Source organism: Panthera leo, chromosome Y, assembly GCF_018350215.1.
Source record: "Panthera leo isolate Ple1 chromosome Y, P.leo_Ple1_pat1.1, whole genome shotgun sequence".
Classification (NCBI taxonomy): domain Eukaryota; kingdom Metazoa; phylum Chordata; class Mammalia; order Carnivora; family Felidae; genus Panthera; species Panthera leo.
The window spans coordinates 3,786,132-3,808,429 of NC_056697.1; the positions used below are offsets into that span (position 1 = coordinate 3,786,132).

The 22,298-nt window shown below is 46.2% G+C and overlaps 1 protein-coding gene across 2 annotated transcripts in view; it reads right to left on the reverse strand.

Annotated features, from left to right (window-relative positions):
• Positions 1-22,024, reverse strand: part of NLGN4X (neuroligin 4 X-linked) — a 315,466-nt gene extending 293,442 nt beyond the window's left edge. Inside the window, exon 1 of one of the 2 annotated variants that reach the window (XM_042926569.1) lies at positions 21,698-22,024. The gene's annotated coding sequence lies outside the window, so the exon portion shown is untranslated. Of the gene's footprint in view, positions 1-20,729; positions 20,798-21,697 lie in introns of those variants that run through there. The other variant, XM_042926570.1, reaches the window with a different exon arrangement.
• Positions 22,025-22,298: the final 274 nt, after the last annotated feature.

Consider the following 22,298-nt stretch of genomic DNA (forward strand, 5'->3'; position numbering starts at 1 on the left):
GGGGTGAAGGGGAAGAAGGGGGGGTCAGGAGGGAGGGAATGGGAGGGGAATGCTGGTAGCAGAGGCTAAATATCCAGTTAGGAGGTGAATGTTTATGCAAATCTAACACACAATATTGTATGCATAGGGAACAATAATGCATTCTATACTTGAAAACTCTTGAGACTAAATCTTAAATATCTGTCCACCAAAAAAGAAACGGTAACTAGGTGACCAGATGGAGACTTAGCTTACTCGATGGTGGTAATCATGCTGCAACTTAAAAGTATTTCAAATCAACAGGTACCCCTTACACTTACACAGCGAATCATGTCTCAATAAAGGGGGGGGGGGGGAAGGGATAAAATAAACCCGTAAGAATGGCCGGCTACAGATGTGTCCGTCACATGGCTCCTTTTTCGTCTGGTTGAGTGGGAGTCGGCAAGGGAAAAATTGCACGTGTGTGTTTGTGTGTGTGTTGAATGATAAAGCAAAGGCTACCTTGGAACTCTCTTTCTCACAGACTCTCGTCCACACTCTGAGTTTGTTGGGAACCGGAAAACGGGAGGTGTAGGAAACCCACAGAGCCCCCTACCCATCCCCGCCCCCCCACACACACACACCGAGCTGTATTCATGCAGCCTCCTCTTTGGGGGCTGGGGACACTTCCTCAGGCCACTCGAGCTTACCCCATAAGGAGCCTGTAACCTGAGATTGCGTATTCTGGAGAACGCCCATGTTCCTTTAAAAATAACTTGAGTACTACATTTTGCTGACGCCATAACCTACTTTCCCATAGGATACATAGAAATAGCAGTTTCTTCAACGAGACTTTGCAATGAAGAGGAAAGGGCGGGAGCCAGATCGATGAAAAGAAATTCAAAACACAAACCAACCTGGTGTCAGGCATAGCCCTTGTGTGAGTTAGCAAAATATTAAAAAATCATTTTTTTTTTACTTTTACAACTTGGAAAGTGAGGATATTAAGAAAAATAAATGAACATTAAACATTATTTTTGAGACAGAGAGAGAACGTGAGCAGGGGAGGGGCAGAGAGAGTGGGAGACACAGACTCCGAGGCACGTCCTAGGTGCCGAGCTGTCAGCACGGAGCCCAAAGCGGGGCTCGAACTCACGCACCATGAGATCATGACTTGGGCTGAAGTAGGACGCTTAACCAACTGAGCCACCCAGGCACCCCAGGACTCTTTTTTTTTTTAACATAGCCATTGTATCTTGACCACGCCTAAAACTATTATCATTTTCTCAGTATCCTTGTTTTCCAAGGGCGTTCTCCAGAATATGCAGTCTCAGGTTACAGAGATTTTGGAAAATCCTACTCCTTCTCTATAAGGAAAAACACAGTCTTTAGGAAGCTCCTTGAGCAATCCCTATCAAAATACCACCAGCATTCTTCACAGAGCTACAACAGACAATCCTAAAACTTGTATGGAACCAGAAAAGACCCCAAAGAGCCAAAGCAATCTTGAAAAAGAAAACCAAAGCAGGAGGCATCACAATCCCAGACTTCAAGCTATACTACAAAGCTGTAATCATCAAGACAGTATGGTACCGGCACAAGAACAGTCAGATCAATGGAACAGAATAGAGAACCCAGAAATGGACCCACAAACGTATGGCCACCTAATCTTTGACAAAGCAGGAAAGACTATCCAATGGAATAAAGACAGTCTCTTCAGCAAGTGGTGCTGGGAACACTGGACAGCGACATGCAGAAGAATGAACCTGGACCACTTTCTTACACCTTACACAAAAATAAACTCAAAATGGATGAAAGACCTAAATGTAAGACAAGAAACCACCAAAATCCTCGAGGGGAAAGCAGGCAAAAACCTCTTTGATCTTGCCCGCAGCAACTTTTTACTCAACACGTCCCCAGGGGCAAGGGAAACAAAAGCAAAAATGAACTACTGGGATCTCATCAAAATAAAAAGCTTCTGCACAGCAAAGGAAACAATCAGCAAAACTAAAAGGCAACCGACAGAATGGGAGAAAATATTTGCAAATGACATATCAGATAAAGGGTTAGTATCCAAAATCTATAAAGAACTTGTCAAACTCAACACCCAAAAAACAAACACTCCAGTCAAGAAATGGGCAAAAGACATGAATAGACACTTCTCCACAGAAGACATCCAGATGGCAAACAGGCACATGAAAAAATGCTCAACACGACTCATCATCAGGGAAATACAAATCAAAATCACAATGAGATACCACCTCACACCTGTCAGAATGGCTAACATTAACAAATCAGGCAACAACAGATGTTGGCGAGGATGCAAAGAAAGAGGATCTGTTTTGCGTTGGTGGGAATGCAAGCTGGTGCAGCCACTCTGGAAAACAGTATGGAGGTTCCTCAAAAAACTAAAAATAGAACTACCCTATGACCCAGCAACTGCACTACTAGGCACTTATCCACGGGATACAGGTGTGCTGTTTCGAAGGGACACATGCACCCCATGTTTATAGCAGCACTATCCACAATAGCCAAAGTATGGAAAGAGCCCAAATGGCCATCGATAGATGAACGGATAAAGAAAACAGATAAAAGAAAATGTATATATATATATATATATATATATATATATATATATATATACACATACACACAATGGAGTATTACTCGGCAATCAAAATGAATGAAATCTTGCCATTTGTAACTACGTGGATGGAACTGGAGGGTATTATGCTATGTGAATTTAGGCAGAGAAAGACAATATCATATGACTTCCCTCATATGAGGACATTAAGATACAAAACACATGAACGTAATGGAAGGGAAGCAAAATAATATAAAAACAAGGAGGGGACAAAACAGAAGAAGAGACTGTTAAATACAGAGAACAAACACAGGGTTACTGGAGGGGCTGTGGGAGGGGGGATGGGCAGAATGGATAACGGGCATTAAGGAATCTACTCCTGAATTCATTGTTGCACCCTATGCTAAGTGACTTGGATGTAAATTAAATAATAAATTAATTAAAAAAGAGCTAATGCAGAAATGGTAGGAAAGTATATATATTGATAAAAAATCGGTACACGGCTTCTCTTCCTTATCAACAGTGCAAGCACAGAGAGCAATGTATATTTTATTTTCCTCCTCTCTAATAAAAATAAAGCCATCTCAACTAATGGACAAAGAAAATGTGGTGTGTACATACAATGGAGTATCACTGAGCCTTAAAATGGAAATTGTGGCATATGTCACAGCATGGATGAACCTTGAAGACATTGTGCTAAGTGAAAAATGCCAGACACAAAATGACAAATATTCTATGATTCCACTTACATGAGGAACGTAGAATAGTCAAATTGAGAGACGGAAAGTTTGACAGTTGTCATGAGGGACTGGGCTTCAGAGTGGGGAGTCCGTGTTTCATGGTTACAGAGATTTGGTTCGGGGACATGACCACACAGAACGCACTAGAAGCTGAGAATGTGGATTTTGTGATCTCAGATTAGGGTAATATCAGAGTTTACAATAGATAAGACACATGCCAATATGATTAATCATTCCATCTCACTTGTATACCTTAGAAAACACACCTCCTTGAAAAGGCTACCATGTGCTTATGTGTTATTCATAAAGGGGACCCAGTCACCAGAATTCAAAAGAATACTTCTTATGATGTATTTAAGTGACAACCACCGACATGCCTATCAAAATTTTATACCAAAACCCACATCATGGGTTAAGAGCATGGGGTCACTTTTTCAATGTTTATTTTATTTATTTTGAGAGAGAGAGAGAGACAGTCTGGATGCAGGAGGCACAGAGAGAGAGGAGAGAGAGAGAGAGAGAGAGAGAGAGAGAGAGAGAGAGAGAGAATCCCAAGCAGGCTATGCATTGTCAGCACAGAGCCTGATGTGGTTCAAACCCACGAACGAGGCATCATGACCGGAGCTGAAGTCAGACACTTAACTGACTGAGCCACCCAGGCACCCCTAAAGTTTATTTTTAAAAACAAAACCAGTATTGGGGCGCCTGGGTGGCTCAGTCGGTTAATCGTCCGACTTCGGCTCAGGTCATGATCTCACAGTTCAGGAGTTTGATCCCTTCATCAGGTTCTGTGCTTGGGATTCTCTCTCTGTCTCTGCCCCTCCCCTGTTCGTGGTCTCTCTGTGTCTCAAAATAAACTAACTTAAAAAAAAATTAGGAAGGGCGCCTGGATGTCTCAGTCAGTCAAGCGTCAGACTTTGGCTCAGGTCATGATCTCATGGTTCGTGGGTTCGAGCCCCACATTGGGCTCTGTGCTGACAGCTCAGAGCCTGGAGCCTGCTTCAGATTCTATGTCTTACTCTCACGGTCTCTCCCCTGCTCGTGCTCTGTCTCTCTCTCAAAAATAAATAAACATTAAAAAATTTTTAATTAAAAAAAAAATGAAAACACTATTGCAAAAATGTCCTAAAGGAAAAAAAATAAAAAAGGTTATATTGCATCCAATCAGTCAACCTATAAGCATGAAGGGATGAGCACCGTAACCCAGGGGGCGGGTCGGCCAGCTTCCTACAACTGAAATTTTCCATCCAGTGGAATAATCAGCCCCTAATCCGGTGGCATCAGAGCCCTGCTGGATAAAAGCAGGAACAACAAAATTACAATTTTAAGATGCCTCTCACTGAAATGAGAGAGGATTCGTTTCCAGTGCTTCTGCATGAAAGCATCGTGGGAAAATCGCGAGCGTCTGAAGCAGAAAGAGAGAGCTGTACGAGGAGCTCGGGGCTGCTGATCTTCGTGCAGAACACGCAGGGTCCCCGACACAGTGGTGGAGGTGCGTGTCCAACAGTAATGAATCCTCAGGTACTCACAAAGCATCTCCGCGGAGGCTGGGGCGCTAGGGCTCTCCGGGCCCCTCGGGTGCACATTACCACAAACCATCACCCAAAACGTACCAGGCTCAGCCTGCAAGCCAGTCACTTCTTACCCTGATCCCGGTTTCCCCGGGGGTCCTTCTGCTCTCGGATATGGATGAGTCAACATAAGCATACAGATTTCCCCGTGTTTAAGAGACTGCCTGTGAGGGGCGCCTGGGCGTCTCCGGTGGTTAAGCATCTGACTTCGGCTCAGGTCACGATCTCACGGTTCGTGGGTTCGAACCCCGCGTTGGGCTCTGTGCTGACATCTCAGAGCCTGGAGCCTGCTTTGGATTCTGTGTCTCCCTCTTTCTCTGCCCCTCCCACACTCGTGTTCTGTCTCTTTCTCTCTCTCAAAAGAAATAAACATTTAAAAAATTTAAAAAAGAAATAAAGAACATCCAAGTCACGGAGACGAAAAGCGTAACAGAGGGAATATTGTCAATGATATTGTGACAGTGTGGTGCGGGGACCCCTGAGTAACATCCAGAATTTCGGATCAATGCTGTGATCCTGAAACTAACAGGATGTGTGTTAATCAGATTTCATTTTAAAAAACAAAGAGATTTAAGGTGGTGATCAGTGGGTCACCTCCGGGTTGGGGAACGTACAGAGGTCATGCAAAGCCCTCAGTGTGACAAGACACGGGGACCCCAGCCCCTAGGACTGCAACACAGCTGAAGACCTCCGTGTTCCCCACAAGAAATGGCGTCCAACTCCTTTTGCCCCTAGGACCCTCTGCTTATCTCTAAACTTGGGTGACGGTAAAAGGTTGTCTCCACGTTAACAAGTGTTGCTTCCCATTTTAGAGATTTTTTTTTTTTTTTACTTCTGCTGCTTCCTCCCCTGACACCTGTCATCAACACAATTTACCCTGTTAAATTTCTGCTGCACAGATAAGAAAAATGGGCTGGAACACGGTCATTGGACATCGGGTGCTTTGTTCTGTGAACCCCTATGATGAGTCTGTAAACAGAAATATACCAAGGCCCAAAGCTTCACCTAGTTCACCTTCATTTGGTAACAAGTGTTTAAAAGTACTGACCAGTTAAAAAAATTTTTAAAAAAAGGGGGGCGCCTGGGTGGCTCAGTCGGTTAAGCGTCTGACTTCGGCTCAGGTCATGATCTCGCGGTCCGTGAGTTTGAGCCCCGCGTCGGGCTCTGTGCTGACAGCTCAGAGCCTGGAGCCTGTTTCAGATTCTGTGTCTCCCTCTCTCTGTGTCTCTCTCTCTCAAAAATAAAAAAAAAGGGGGCGCCTGGGTGGCTCAGTCAGTTGAGCGTCCAACTTCGGCTCAGGTCATGATCTCGCGGTCTGTGAGTTCGAGCCCCGCGTCGGGCTCCGTGCTGACGGCTCAGAGCCTGGAGCCTGTTTCAGATTCTGTGTCTCCCTCTCTCTCTGACCCTCCCCCGTTCATGCTCTGTCTCTGTCTCAAAAATAAATAAACGTTAAAAAAAATTTTTTTAAAGTACTGACCAGCTGTGTGCAGTCTGGATCAATCCCAGAAGCTCCTTGTGACTCCGTTTCTACCCATGTCAATAAGGGAATGCCCACGTTTGCTCAGCTTCTTTCAAGTCTTAACAAAAACGGTGGCTCTAAATGACTTTCTCCTTTTATCATGGATATCCCGACAAAGTATACCTTGTATTTGATACAGGCAATTTAATAGTCGTGTAAGCACATTGTTATTTTCCCCGGATTAAAAGTGGATAAGAACGTACAGGTTTCTAGAGTCATTGCATGCTGTCCCCCACACCAAAAAAAGGAGAAAACAAACCGAAATAGCCAAAAAACTTACAGAGTGTCTACTTGAACACTGTTCTTAATTTGAAGAGAGGACAACAGTCCTTGCAAACTCCAGCAGGTCTGAGAGGATATCAGAGCAGAGGAGGAGGAGAGGAGGAAGGGGAGGTGCATGCTGCAATCTGACCTGCCCAGGTGAGCATCTCAGGTGAGAGCCCCTGACTCACCCACCACAGGTGGCCACTTGCTAAGACCACCACTGGGAACAGGTGTGATCTGCTTGGGGGGTTCCTGGTTGCCTTTCTAGGCGTCTCATCCTTACGCTACGTGCAAAACACAGACCAGGGAAACCCCAAAACACAGACAAGGGAAACCCGTATCTTGGAAAGATGGAGCGCGCAGAATTGTAGCAATCCAATTTTGTCAATATAAACGGCGCATCTGAATTTTTTACTAACTCGGTTATGGTATTACGGAATGCACACTACTTTCTGTCTTTTCAAAACCTCCACGGCGGCGCCTGGGCGGCTCAGTTGGTTAACTGTCCGACTTTGGCTCAGGTCATGATCTCATTGTTGGTGGGTTCCAGCCCCGCATGGGGCTCTGTGTTGACAGCTCAGAGCCTGGAGCCTGCTTTGGATTCTGTGTCTTCCTCTCTCTCTGCCCCTCCCACACTCATGCTCTGTCTCTCAAAAGTGAAAAACATTTAAAAAAAATTTTTTTTAATAAAATGCAGGGGCACCTGGGTGGCTCAGTCAGTTGAGCATCCGACTTGAGCTCAGCTCGTGATCTCACAGTTTGTGGGTTCGAGCCCCACGTGGGGTTCTGTGCTGACAGCTGGGAGCCTGGAGCCTGCTTCGGATTCTGTGTCTCCCTCTCTCTGCTCCTCCCCTGCTGGCACTCTGTGTCTTTCTCTCAAAAATAAATAAGCTTTTTAAAAAATTGAATACAAATCTTCACAAAATGCTCACTTTGTCAGCACATATACTAAAACAACTTCAGAAAGATAGGTTTCCCAATAGAAAGTAAATTATGTATACATATGTAAAAATATATGCGTATATATTTACATAATTTATATGCTTAAAGTATAGCGATACATATAAATTATATATATGCTGATATATATTTGTGTATTTACATATGAATGCTATCATTTTGCATAACTTTTATTTTATATATGTTTTATATGTACAAACTATGTATTTCATATATATAAAATATCAGCCTACATGTAAGTTGTATATTACAAAATACGCATGTCATTATATATTTATATATATATAAAACCAACATGGAATATGTTATATATCATATATATATATATATAAAATATCAGTACATATGTTGTACATTCATAAAACTAAACAGTCTCTTGTTAATTTGGATGTGACTGGATTCATTGTGTTTTGAAGCTGATGCATATGCTTATTGACGGCACTTAATGCCAATTTGATAAATTCGAGTATCTGCTTCTTGTCATTCAAGGAGACTTTCAATCAATACAATTATCACATAACCTGGCGGACATGACCTGAGAAGCTGTCGGCAGACGGAATCATCATGAAAAGACCTTCACGCAAACTTTAAGTGAAGCAACGTCCGAACTAGTTTGTCCTCATAATATGCTACCGTTTGTTTCCACTACGGACCTAAACTGTCAGAGTGTTTGGTTGAGACGGTATTTTTCCCACATGACAAACTGTGACTACCTTCCAGCTTTACGGCTTTATAGTTCAGTTGATGCCGCTGTTTTGAACCGTCTACGATTCCCCCGCCTCCCTCGGCTTTCCACGTGGCTGTGTTTTCCGCTTTAACTAATTCAGGTTTCTCCACTTTCTGCTCTCCCCTTCTAGAGCCCCGGCTTGAGACAGGGGTCCCCCCTGTTCTGTTGGGGAGATGCTTCGCGAACCCCCCAGCAGATGCTTGAAACCACAAATGGTAGTGAACCCTACATACGCCAGGGTAACTGATGAACAGGCGCAGAAGAGAGTAACGATAACTCAGAATACAACAGAACAATTCTAATAATATACTGTAATCAAAGTTATGTGACTGCCTCTCAAAAATCTCTCCTTTTTTAAATATTTATTTTGAGGGGGAGGGGCAGAGAGAGGGAGACACAGAACCCACCATGAGATCATGACCTGAGCCGAAGTCGGACGCTTAACCGACTGAGCCACCCTGCTGCCCCGTCTCTCTCAGAACATCTTACTGTTCTGGACTCACCCTCCGTGTTGTGATGAAGGGAGAAGACAACATGCCCGCGGGTGAGGTGAGGTGAAGATTGCCAGTGTTGTGACCCCGTGAGGCACGAGGTACGGACCTTCTGACACCAGGTCAGCAGGTGCACCAACGCGACCACGTGCAGGTAACTGACCCCGCAGGAAGGGAAACCAGGGATGAGGCTGGGGGGCGGGGGTCTACTGTACTCCCCAACTCTGCCCATTTAACTATGATTTTCGCTTGCGTGTATCGTAAATTTTCTCTCTGGGTCTGCTTCACGGTCCTGCCTCGGCTCCTGGGGTACATTTCTGCTGTTCATCCTGAACTCTCTGTGCTAATAAGACAAAGATGAATCCAAAGTAACATTTTGGCCTTATGGGGCTACGTTTTTTTGCATTTGTATTTTTTTTTAGTTTTCCAAATGTCGACTGTTCAGTGATTCTGACTCTCTCATCACATCAATTCCAAATAACTCTCTGTACTGCAATCTAAGCTATCCCGGCTCTTTCACCAGGAGCTCAGCACGTGCAGGGTTGACAACATGTATATGGACACTGATGCTTCTGCAGCACAGAGATCCAGCCTGATGGCTTACGACTGGGACACAGGTGTCTCCCAGAAATGCCCTAGGCCAGGCAGCCTTCTTTTCGCCAAAGCTCCGGGTCACCTCCCCATCCCGTATGGAACAAATTCACCTGTTTGTACAACTCCAGGACTTTGTCCTGTTAAAGTAGCTGAAGTGTGGCAGGATACCGTCCTTGTCTGGAAATTATAAACGGAACCAAATTGCTAATATTTAAGCTCTATGGCCCTGGTGATTTTGCTATTAACTACGTGAGAAAGACTTATGAGCACTCCATTAAGCTACTATTTTCCTGAACACTGAACACAGGATGTGAGAGATTAAACACACATGCGTGCACATACACACACACACACACACACACACACACACACACACACACTAGAAGGGAGATTTGGATATAAAACTTCTGTGTCCTTCATCATAAGACTGTGGCTCATGTTTTACTATTTCCACCCACCCCACACACACTTTTTTTTTTTTTACTTCTAACGAGGTACAAAATGGCCTTGTCATATGGATAATAAACAAAAAACAAACAACATAGTCTTCTTTATCTTCCTACTTGTTAGCCTTCAACAGATACTGAATAAATAAATATAACGGAGGGGAAAAAGAATACCAAGTTCATTTCTCCAGATGACCCTGGCAATTTAAACAGTCTCCAGGAACTTTAGATTGCCTTTGTTTTTCTTTGTGCTCTGCCAATAAAATATAATGCAAGGATACTCGATAGAGTTCTGTGATTGCAGTTATGTAATTTGGGTGGAACTCATTACAAAGAATCTCAAATCATCTGGCACGTCCCTGAATCCACTAGCGTGAGGGTTCTCAAGTCCTCAGATGTGCTGGTCTCCAGGGTCAAAGTCAGGTGTGGGCTACGACACGTGAGGTTCTCCGAAATTAGTTGATCTGGGATCCTCCTTAACCGAGGATCCCTGACTGGGAGCTCTTCCCACACCCATTGCTATGATGTTTGCATGTGTTTTGAAAACAATCACCACAAAAAAAAATCTTTCTCTGGGACTATGTAATCTACAAGCAAGGCCAGCTTGCCCATGACTGATGTTGTCTGTTTTCAAGGCTGGTTCATGAAGTTCAAAGATCTAACATGGTAGAAAAAAATAGATTATATGAAGGGTGGTAGAATATGACACAATTATCTGTGATTCTTTTAAATCTATGAGACTCAAGTACATGAGGATTCAAGGTATTTTTCTTGCCTTCGGAATGCAAAATACCTAACTATCGCCAATTGACTTTTATAAGGACCATAAGGAATTGGCTGGGATCAACAAGGGCAGTTCAATGACCATGCATCAACACAACCATCTGAGACGACAGAAAATATCTCAGGAGCACTCAATTCTTGGTTGAGTCAACGTAATCTGTTGTATGTATGTATTACTCATAGAATGTAGTAAAATATAAATCAGTGTTTTATAAACACAGGTTTGACAGCTTTTAAAACTATAACCAGCCAAGGGGAGCCAGGGTGGCTCAGTCGGTTGAGCATCTGACTCTTGATTTCAGCTCAAGTCATGATCCCAGGGTCATAGGTTTGAGCCCTGTGTTGGGATTCTCTGTCTGTCTCTTTGTTTGCCCTTGTCCCCCGCTCGTGCTATCTCTTTCTCTTAAAAAAAATATATATATAATATATGTATTTGTCTAAATATATATTTAATATATATCTCTGAATATATATTATAAATATACATTTCTAATATATATAACATAGATTATATGTTGCTCAGGATGATATAGATTTCTAATATATGTTACATTTCTCCCTAAAATACATATATTATATATATTTCTCTCTAAAATATACATTATACATTTCCCTCTAAAAATATATATTCTATATATTTCTTTCTAAAATATATATAATTTCTAAATCTATATTATATACATATTTCTCTCCAACATATTATATATTGCTCAAGATGAAAAGCCACACACATATAGCATGTGAAGAATTCTATCAAATTGTCACAGAATTCTTTGCCACTAACATTTGCTACTCTTTTCTGATGATTGGATGCATTCTTCTTACCTGGTTACCTTTATTATTCCTTCAGCCCTTTAAAGACAAGTGAGTTCTCCTCACTCACCCAAACAGAAGAAAGCCAGGGAGGAAGGGACCCATAATAACACCAGAAAATGGGAGAGGTGATATACATCCATGAACCAAAGCCCTTCATAACTTTACTGTGAGCACCCACACACGGGTTTTTGAGCATACGTATATTCCCAAATTCATCTCTTCGCTACCGGCACTGACTTACGCCCATGCCTGTAACTGGCACATAGGACGTGCTCAACGAAATAGGTCAACCAAAACAAGACCAAACGTCTGCGGCAGGGAGAAGCCAGTTTCCAGAAAACCACGAAAATCCCTTAGTCACTCCATTTCTTTCCTGCCAGCGTAAAGACCTCCCCCATTCCCGAGCCTCCCGTATTGATTTTTCATCGTGAGCAAGGCCAGGCAAGAGACCAGGTCAAGAGAACCTATCCCACAGTGGGGACAGGGATACGCAGAGGCTGTCCTTGCCCATGACGGTCACCGACGTGCCCTGGCGCTCTTTCCTGCTGACCTCCACACAACCTCGGAGAGAGTCTCGGTTTTTTTCACGGTATTTTTTGTTCTCATTTTGAGTACAGTCGACACCTAACGTTACATTACTTTCAGGTGCTCTCAGTCTCTCCTGGTGGGAGCAGACATTGCCTGTATCCAGGCAGGAAAGATACACGGGTTGCCACATGTTCCCACTGACATAAGAGGTCCCAAATGGTTCACAAAAGCACACTAAGTACCAATTAATTACATTCCTGTGAGCACTGCAATATGCTAGCCAGCACATCAACAGTAATTCATCGTGAAGCTATAGTTTCTGTGGACCGTTAAATGCAGATACCATGGGCCAGCCTGGAAAGCTACTTACCATTTACGACTCATTGTTCTGCAAAACGCATGACTGCGTATTTGCCTAGATCGATACACGTAGTATATGTTTACATGAAATGTTCATAGATTAACTTATCACGTAGGCTATGTGTTTATATAAAATCATAAAACACATAATTGTATATATCTATAGATCTGAAAAAGTTAAGTATATAAAAGCTTTTCAATGAATTACAACAAATTTAGAGGATTTCATCAATTACATAAATCGTATATAAATATAATTATATAAATGGATAGCGTCTAAGTACAATTAGATGACTGTATATACATTTATAAATCTATATTGAAATGGAAACACAAGAATGCCAACTTCATTTCTCTAGAGTACAATCATAACTAGTACATATACAATCATATACTAGTAATTATATATATTTAAATGAAGTTTGGCTAGTTAAACGCTGGACAGTTTCTACATACAATTTGCCAATACAACTATTTTATGCACCTGGGTGGTGCAGTCAGTTAAGCGTCTGACTCTTGATTTCAGCTCAGGTTGTGATCTCACGGTTCATGGGTTTGAGTCCCGCGTTGGTCTCTATGCTGACAGGGCGGAATCTGGTTGGGATTCTCTGTCTCTCCTTCTCTCTGCCCCTCCCCTGCTCGCTCAATCTCTCTCTCTCTCTCTCTCTCTCTCTCTCAAAATAAATGAATAAACTTAAAAAAAAAAACCAAACTATTCTACGTAAGAAAGAGATCGTAGTTATGTTGTGTCCGTAAGTGTCCTGATGTGTCGGGGACTTCAGTGTGTTTGCTGTCTCATAAAGTAGCGTAATCCTATTTTACAAGAACGCGTGCAGGGTGGTGTAGTGAGAAGCCAGGACAAACCCTGGCTCCCGCACTCATTCACCCCTGCTGCGGATGTCGGTGGGGATTTGTCGGGGCTTCCCGGTAGGTGCACTGTGAGTGAACACGCCATGTGGCAGGAGAGTGCCAAGGAGGGAGCCGAGACCAGAAAGAGACTAAGATCAGTTTCACAACCGTTGTGGCTTCAAGCTTCTCCGTGTTTAGTAAGGGAAACGCTGGGTCTCTCTACTATGCTGATACAACGCGCGTTCAACTGAGCCACAAGGTTTCAATGGCAACAGTCTCTGAGCAGAGCCCTTATGGCAGCAAAGAAAGGTGTGCGAGATCCTAGGAGGCAGATAATAGGGGTATGGGTTTAGCCTTTTCAAGTGAGTGTCCGGGCTGGTCCTTGAAACAACTGTCAACTTCTCCAGCCCAGTGTGCAACAACCTAAGACACCAGTGTCCCTGAGGGGTGCCACTTTGTCACACCTATATCGTATAGATTTTTTCACCATTGACACGGGTCATTGATACAGTGTTACAAAATATTACTCAAGGGGCGCCTGGGTGGCTCAGTCGGTTAAGCATCCAACTTTGGCTCAGGTCACAATCTCACAGTTGGTGGGTTCGAGCCCCACATCGGGCTCTGTGCTGACAGTTCAGAACCTGGAGCCTGCTTCGGATTCTGTGTCTCCCTCTCTCTCTGCCCCTCCCCCACTCATGCTCTGTCTCTCTCTCTCTCAAAAATAATAAACATTAAAATTTTTTTTTTTAATTTTTTTTTTCAACGTTTTTTTTATTTATTTTTGGGACAGAGAGAGACAGAGCATGAACGGGGGAGGGGCAGAGAGAGAGGGAAACACAGAATCGGAAACAGGCTCCAGGCTCCGAGCCATCAGCCCAGAGCCTGACGCGGGGCTCGAACTCACGGACCGCGAGATCGTGACCTGGCTGAAGTCGGACGCTTAAACATTAAAAATTTTTTAAAGAGAATATTATTTTAGTTATAAGACAAAACTTGAAGGAATCCAGCTGATTACGGACGAGTGCCTTCATTTTCAAATGACCAGGACTTACAAGTGCTACTCTGCACATAATTCACATGATGACTATTTTAATATGACTCACCCTCGGTGAGTGATGCAGAGAAGGCACGGAAAATGGGACAAGATCACATATTGCCTCCTGGTATGTTGTTTCGTGTGCTGATCTAATGTGTCGCACTGGCCGAGAAAAACACTGTGTGCAAGAAATAGGTGCTGGTTAGGACCATGCATTGGAGCATGTCTGTATACAGAAACACACACGCTGCGGTCCTTACCTTTAGACCACGAAGGCAGGTCTCACTGACTTAGAAACGCAGTGAACAATGAGACATGGGTTTAAAAAATGTGCATGTTTCTACGTTTTGCCACCTAGTGCATTCACAGCTCTACTTGGGTAGGAAACATTTGAAAACACTAAAGGCACATGATGTCCCGTTGTGGTGTCTACAACCCACAGCACTCTTTCTGAGAGCACAGATCAATGCTGCAGACCATCCACGTAATGGGATATGTGTCCCCGCCCCAACTGAAAACCAAACACGGGTGACGCTGAAATATGAAACAACGAAAACGACACAGAGAGCAAATCCCATCAGGGCTATGAGAACAGAGCAAGAGACCTCTTCCAAGCTTTGCAAAAATAACCATCCACGTACAGGGCCGCGTCCTATCACTGCCATTCGGTTTCATTAACCTTGGTTCTCTTTTATTTTTATTTTGTTTCAGAGAGCAGAGGGAGACAGAATCCCAAGCAGGCTCCACACTTAGCAGAGAGCCCGATGTGGGGCTCGATCTCACAACCCTGGGACCATGACCTGAGTGGAAATCAAGAGCTGGACGCTCAACCGACTGAGCCACCCAGGCTCCCCACCTTGCTTCTTTTTTAAAGGATTCAAGGGGCACCTGGGTGGCTCAGTCGGTTGAGCGTCCGACTTCAGCTCAGGTCACGATCTCACGGTCCGCGAGTTCGAGCCCCACGTCGGGCTCTGTGCTGATGGCTCAGAGCCTGGAGCCTGCTTCCGATTCTGTGTCTCCCTCTCTCTCTGCCCCTCCCCCGTTCATGCTCTGTCTCTCTCTGTCTCAAAAATAAATACACGTTATTAAAAAAAAAATGTAAAGGATTCAAAACTTTACCAAGAAATGCAACTTCAAACTAAGCAAGTCTTTTCTTTTTATTGTAGAAAGCAAGCAGGGAAAGTTCAATACTCTTAGAAAGTGCACTTTTGGGGGCGCCTGGGTGGCTCAGTCTGTTGAGCATCTGCCTTTGGCTCAGGTCATGATCTCACAGTTTGTGAGCTCGAGCCTCCCATCAGGCTCACTGCTGTCACAGCTGAGCCCCCTTGGAATCTTCAGTCTCCCTCTCTCTCTCTCTCTGCCCCTCCCACCAACGCGTGTTCTCTGTCTCCTCCATTCCTCCCACGCGGAAAAAGCACAACTAGCCAGAAACAAAATCGTAAATTGCGCCAAGAGGAGGAGATGCCCACAGGTATCTAAAACAGTCAAATTCGAAGACGCAAAGAGTGTGATGGCTTGCCAGGGGCTGTGTAAAGGGGGAAATGGGCGTTAGGAACCAGCGGGTATATTGTTTCAGGTGAGCAAGACGAGAAAGTTCTAGAGAGGCGCTAGGACAACCTTTTACCCAGAGTCAGCAATACTGCGAGGTACACTTAGGAGTTTCCTAACAGGACAGACCACAATAAAATATGATGGAAAATACACCTGCAACATAACTTCAAGACCCAGGGTCTCATCATCCCTCAGGGATTAGCCTCTGGAAACCAGAGTGCTCACCAATATTAACACGCACGACCAAGAAAGGTCCAGTTGTGATCCCAACACTGCACTCTGTGACTGTGGCAAACCACTCTTTACATAACATGCATTTTAAAGAAAGCCACCCAAACAAAACCCTGGATTATTTCCAAACAGCTGTGAAAGCACATGGCCTTTCATTGACACTACTCTGAATAAAGATTTGTCTCCTGGAGATTTATTCCAGTGAGGCTTTAGTGGCTTTATGCTTCCTTGTTTCCTCCCCCAATTATACACAGATTACTCTTCTCCCCTGTGGAATCAGTTCAGTACCTCATCTTACTATGGACTTTATGTTTGCTGGGGCCTGGCTTTGTTTTGCTTTAGGTACCGCTTCTGGGAGGAAGGAGGTTGGTTTAAGAACAAAAAAGAGCAGCATTCTGGAAACTGGGCAATTTGCACAGGCAGGTAGAGCTCACGGAGGTCCATGCACACCTGGGACAGGTGCACTCAACACTCAGTGTCTCAACTGTGCTGAGAGGCCCAACTGGACTGGCTATTCTGGGCGAACAACCTTCCATTCACGTGACTTATGAGCTTTGACTCAGTCCTTTTTTGGCTTGTTTGTGGAGCAGCACCACTACAGGCAGAAAAGCTTCTCCTACATGTTTGTCTAAAGGCCGTAAAGGGCAAAATGGCAAGCTCGTAGGCAGTCCCTCTTGTTTTTCCCGATGCTCCTCTGTGCTATTCTGTCCTGCCCAAGAAAAATGACGAAGGGTTTCCCATCCTGCCATCCGCGAAGCAAAGAACAGTGGAGGCTTTGAGCGGCCAAATGTAGGTTGTTTGGAGAAAAATGACAAAACTGGAAAATATTCATTGAGTGAGTGGCCCATGAATGGTCACTGCACACAACAGATGACCTAATTGCCTCGAAGTGCATGGCCTTCAACTTGGGAGATTTGCAGTTTCTCTCCTTGACTGGGCAAAAGCTGGACATTCGATTTGAAACTGGGAGCTGACATGTTTAAGAAGTCAGTTGTTACTACATACGAGGCACGGTCTGTCTTAACGTAATTATTATTGTTTAACATGATTAAGTAGAACACGAAGTCTCTTCTCACAGGAGAAAAAGAAACCAACAACAAAAAACAAACAGGCAACTGATTTAAACTAACCCCCGAACATAGTTTTCTCATTTGGGAATGTAATACACATTCATAAGGCAGAAAACATCATAGAAAGAACACAGACTGGTTTATATACCACAAAAAAATCTGTTCTTTACACGTGAAATCAGCATCGTAAAATCAGCTTCCACCATGTTGGGAATTTCAGCATGTTTTAACCAGATAAGTCTATCTGCAGAGTGAGGGTTTAGGGTCTTAAAATATTTTCATGATGAAACTTCATTTGAATAAAATAAATCCCATCAACAAGTTGCATCATTGACAATACTCGACCGTGAACTCGATGTTTAAAATATGTTGTACCAATTAAAATGACAGCACCTTAAATAGCGGCCAGACCCCATGCACCTGAATGTTTACTTTTCAGAGAACCATCTCTAGCCTTTTTTTTCCTTTTTCTTTTTCTTTTTTTTTTTTTTTTTTTGTGGTCTGGGCATAAGGGCCCTATATTATATTCTAAAGAGTTCTGAAACAGTGGCTTGCACATTCTGAAACCAATGTAACAGGCTTAGTCAGTAAGCACGCTATCTTTGTGCAGAGACCAGAAGCTTTCCACAAATTACTACAAAGGAAACCGAATGAAAAGGCTAAGTTCAGAAATAAAGAAAAAACCCCCGTGCACTGACCAGTCTACATTCCGTACCAAAAACAAAACAAAGCAAAGCAAAACAAAAGGAACTTTAGACAATCCTCAACTTCAAGCACTTGCAAATCTATGCAAATCTACTAACAGCTGTATACCTGCATTATTCACCTGACGTAGCCATCAGTCACTTACCAAGTATCTTTTCTATTCTTAGATTTCGGTTAAAAATTAGCCGGACCACTGGATTTAAGGCCAAATGTACATTCAACGTTATTTCTTTAAGAAAAAGAAAAGAAAAAACACAAAGGAAAGCAACAATTCCTTTACCCCCCAAAAATATGTCAACAGAGCCTAGAAATAGCATCAAAGCACAGCCATTAACGTTAAATTCCTGCTCCAAATCATCCTGATTTTCCAAAGAAAACCGTCATCTCATTTGAATTCTGTGATTTAAAACTGATGAAGTAATCTTTCCCCTGCTACAATTGGCCCTGATTATTTTCTTACATGTCAAAGATGATTCTCTTTCAAACTGCCACAGACACACAGATACGGCATACACACCAGCCACAGATATACCGCATTTCCTTGGGGAATACCATACTGAAGGTCCAATCTGAAAAATATATAGTTGCAGAGCCCTCGATGAAATTGTTACGTTCTCGATAGGGGGACAGATACCAAAAGAAAACGAAAAAAAAAAATTTTTTTTCTGGAAATAAGGGACGCATGGAACCATGTGCCAATTCCGCGACCCTCCTACGCCCCATCTACCTAGGGAAGTCTATGCTGAGGTTTTCACAATCGCTGTTCACCTCTGTGCACAGACGAAAGGCACGCAGTCTCTCTCCAGGCTCCCCACCGCCCCCGGGAAAGTGCAGATTTCTGTGCAGTGTGCTCGTTTCTCTGGGCTCAGCCACCCTCTAGGAAACCGGTAAGCCTCTCCCTTCCAACCGGGCAGCTCTGTCAGCGGCTGATGTTGCTTTGTTCTGACGGAAAGTCAGACCTTTCTGTATAGCCTGGTCCTTTAATGTCTGGCTGAGGAATACTACCTACCCACAAAGGTCTTCAGCGGGCACTCGGATGCTGTCTGCAGGACGCCCACACCAGCTGCAAATTCTGCACCACCCTAAGTAGGTTTCCCTAAACTTTTTCTTTGCTTTTTTCTGCTTTTTGGTTGCCTTTTTTTTCCCCCTTCCCGGCGTCCCCTCAAATTCTGGTAAAGTGCTGACTCTGGGCAGGGACCTCGCTCGCCCCACCTCTCCCCAGGAAACTGTTAATGCTACGCGCCCTTGATGTCGACGCCTGGCCAGCGCTGGATCCTTTCAAAAAGCATAAGATATGAGCACAGAAAACCGTCCCCCCCCCCCACCACCACCACCATCAACTGACCAAATAAGAAGCGGAAAAAAAAAAAAAAAAAATCAAATCCAATGAAAAGAAGAATCCATACCACCACCTTGTGGATTGCGCTGGCAAGAACAGCACCTGCTGGGTTCAACAGCCCCCCACCCGGCAGCCCTCACCCCAAATTTCTTAAGTTGGGTGCAAATGAGACATGGGGATCCGCGGTGCTCGCTCGGGCCCAAACTCGCCGGCGCAGGGGGGTTAATCCAGTCCGCGCGCTCACCCGGCGCAGGCCGGAGCTGCAACCTGGACGCACGCGGCCCCCACCACCCCCGGGTCCCCGGCGCTTGCCTGCTGCGCCCCCTCCCCTCGCCAGCCCCTCAACAGCAGCCCAGTGCCTCGGAAAATAAGTAGAAAGAGGCCCGCACCTGCCGGTCGGTTCAGAAGAAGCAGTCAGCCAAAATTTAAAAAAATAAATAAATTGAAAAAAGCAAGGCGCTGGGGAAGGGGCGGGAGGGCTGCGGAGGACGTCCTCGCCCCGCGCCCTCCAGGCGGGACGCGCGCTCCCAGGTGGGCCCCGCGGGCCTGGGGGGAGGGGTGCGGGGCTCGGCGCGCCCCCGCCCCGGGCAGAAAGGGCGCCGCGTCTGGCGGCGAGCAGGCGGCGGAATGGTGCGCCCGGGCCCAGGGCTGCGCGCCGCACGGGGCCCCGCTCCCCGCGCGCACAGACACCCGCGCCCTGGACTCCCGGCTTGCGCGCCACCCCCCGCCGCCGCCGCCGCCGCCGCCACCACCACCGGGGGCCGCGGGAGCCGCGGCAGGGAGGGGGGAGGGGACGGCCCGGGGGTCGGGAGCGGGGGCGGGGACCTCGGGCCCTCCGCGCGCAGCCACCACCGCCCCCCACTCCCGAGCCCCCGCAGGGTCTGCGGCCGAGCGACACCTCCCCCCGCTCCCCACCCCCCGCCCGCACTTCCGCAGGTCGGGCCACGCGGGTGCAGGCGCAGGCTGGGGGCGCCGCGGAGGCCTTGGGGAGGGGGCGGGACTCAAGTTCAGCGGCTCGCTCCGGGGGGCCACCCCCCTGTGGTGCTCCCCCCCCCCCCCCACACTCCGCCTCCAGCAGCTGGTGGCCGGATCTCCACGACCTGCTTGGCCCACTGGGGCGGGACGGGGGGTGGGGGTGGCCAGGCCGAGCCGCGCGGGGTTGGGGGTGAGCAGGGGGCACCAATGGGCCGCGAAAGCGGGGGCCGGGAGGGAATTCGCAGCGCGGGACGGCCGAGAGCGTTGAGATGGGGGTTCCTCGCCAGGTTGCCCGAGGCTATCGGGGTGCTGCACAGATCCCCATCGACTCCCCAGACCCCTGCCCCCACCCCAGACCGGGCACCGGTCGGCCGTGCGTCCCGCGGGCTCTGCTCCCGGGAACCGACTGGGGTCTGCGTCCCCTGAGACCCGGGCTGGGGCGCCCGGCGCCCGTCCCCGCAGCCACCAACTTTTGTGGTCCTGCAGACCAGCGGGCAGCGCGGGGCTGGTGCCCGGGCGTCTGCTCAGTGGCCCCCGGAAAGGTCCAGGCCAGACCCAGAGGCTCCCGAAGCAGCAACCCCCCCCCCCCCCCCCCGCTTTCCGCCGCTCGCCTCCCCCCTACCCACACGCACGGGAGAAGGGGGGCACGGAGCCCGCTCCCCAGCTTTGCAGAAACAGCTCGAAGCTACCGTCATTGGAGTGTCCAGCCGGGGTCTCCGGCGCGCCCGGGTCGCTCCCCAGCAAAGCCCAGCCAGGTCCTAATCAATCACGTGCGTTATTTCGTGCATCACAACAGCCGTCATGTTCTACGAGGCCAGCAGAGAGGAAGGAGGAAAAAAAAAAAAAAAAAAAAAAAAACCAAAAGCAACAACAACAAAAAAACCCGCTTAATGCAACCCCAGCCAAGCCTGTTTTCCTTTTTTCTCTCTGGTTAACCCAAAAAAAGCACCCCAGGAGGGTGGTAGCTGACAGTTTCCTTAAAGAAGGAGGAAAAAAAAAAAAAAAAAAAAAAGCTCGCGGTTGCTCAGTCTCCAGAAGTATTCCTGTCTTCATCTCCGGTCCCGGTTTGCAGGGAGCTGACGCTTTGCTCCTGCTCAGCCTCTACTGCAGATGTATTTTTTTCCCCTCCTGTCCTCGCCACACTCTTGTGTTTATTTGTATGTAAGACAACGCTACTTTGTAAACACATCACACACGGCCCCAGCGCCGTTCAAATAGCTGATTGCAGCAAAATTCGTTCAAACCACGGTGGTCCCAATTTTTTTTTTTTTTTAAGTCAACAGGGAAAAAAAAAAAGCAAATGTTTCTGTGGAAATGTGCATGAAGCTTGCACAGGACACGCCGCACATACATGTCCCCAGTCCCACCCACACCTATAAGGAAATGGAGCGGCAGATGGCAGAAAGTCCTGTCCGAATTCTCAAAATAAAATGCAATAATAATAAAAAAAAAAAAAAAATGTCAGAGGGGAACGCAGCTCGAGTGTTTTCCAGGAGGCTTAGCATCCTCTTTTGCTGGGGAAGCACACACAGGTCCAAATGTTTCAAAGGCTTTACAAATAAACAAATAACCCAGAGACACATCTGAAAACGGCACCTACCTTTAGCCGTGGAAAAATCTGCATCGGCTCTGAGTGTTCTTTTTCACACATCCAGATTTTTCTAGGGAATCCTGACCGCGGGTAGGATTCAGGAGGCTGTGTGCGAGTCCAGGAGCCTGGGCTTTGTCCAAATCCCAACTAGATGTGCTCATCCAAAGGAATGCGGGGACCACCGAGGCCGGCCGCTTGGAGGAAATTCGTTGTTTGTGCCCTAAAATAGTCAGGAAGAGAAAGCAAGACAGTGGGAGCAGGAAGGGCACGGCGAGGTCTGAATAAGAGCTCTGTGCTGAGAGACACAGACGGGTCTGCAAGGAAAAGGGAGATTGAAGCGAGAGCTCCCGATGTCTCCCCGATCCCCCTCTGCTATTGGACCAAACTGAATGAAATTTACAAAGCCAGCAGCCAATAGATCTCCTCACTCGGTCCCATCACTACAGAAACCACATCCACAGCTACAAGGAAATGCAAAGAGCAGCTAATTTCGGCGCAAAGCAACTGTAACAGACATTCCCGGGGCCAGGGTGGCGAAACAGGTGAGCGCGCCACACTGGGCCACCATGCCAGGAGCGCGAGCGCGCAGCAAAGCTTGCTCTCTGCCTGC